Raw genomic sequence first — 214 nt, forward strand, 5'->3', positions numbered from 1 at the left:
TCGGCGTCCGCGTCCCACTCCGCCTGCCAGATCGCGTAGGTCCGCTCGCGTTCGCTGGCTCGAACCTGTTCGCTGGTCCCCTCCCGGCCTTGCTGATGTAGCTGATGGTACACCCGGCTGTCCTCGTCAATGAGGCGGCAGATCGGGATCAGCCCGGCCAACAGCACTGCCGTTTCGCCACGCACCGTCCGGAACGCTCTGCAAACCCGAATCG

Source organism: Anopheles funestus (assembly GCF_943734845.2).
Source record: "Anopheles funestus chromosome X unlocalized genomic scaffold, idAnoFuneDA-416_04 X_unloc_78, whole genome shotgun sequence".
NCBI classification, from domain to species: Eukaryota; Metazoa; Arthropoda; class Insecta; order Diptera; family Culicidae; genus Anopheles; species Anopheles funestus.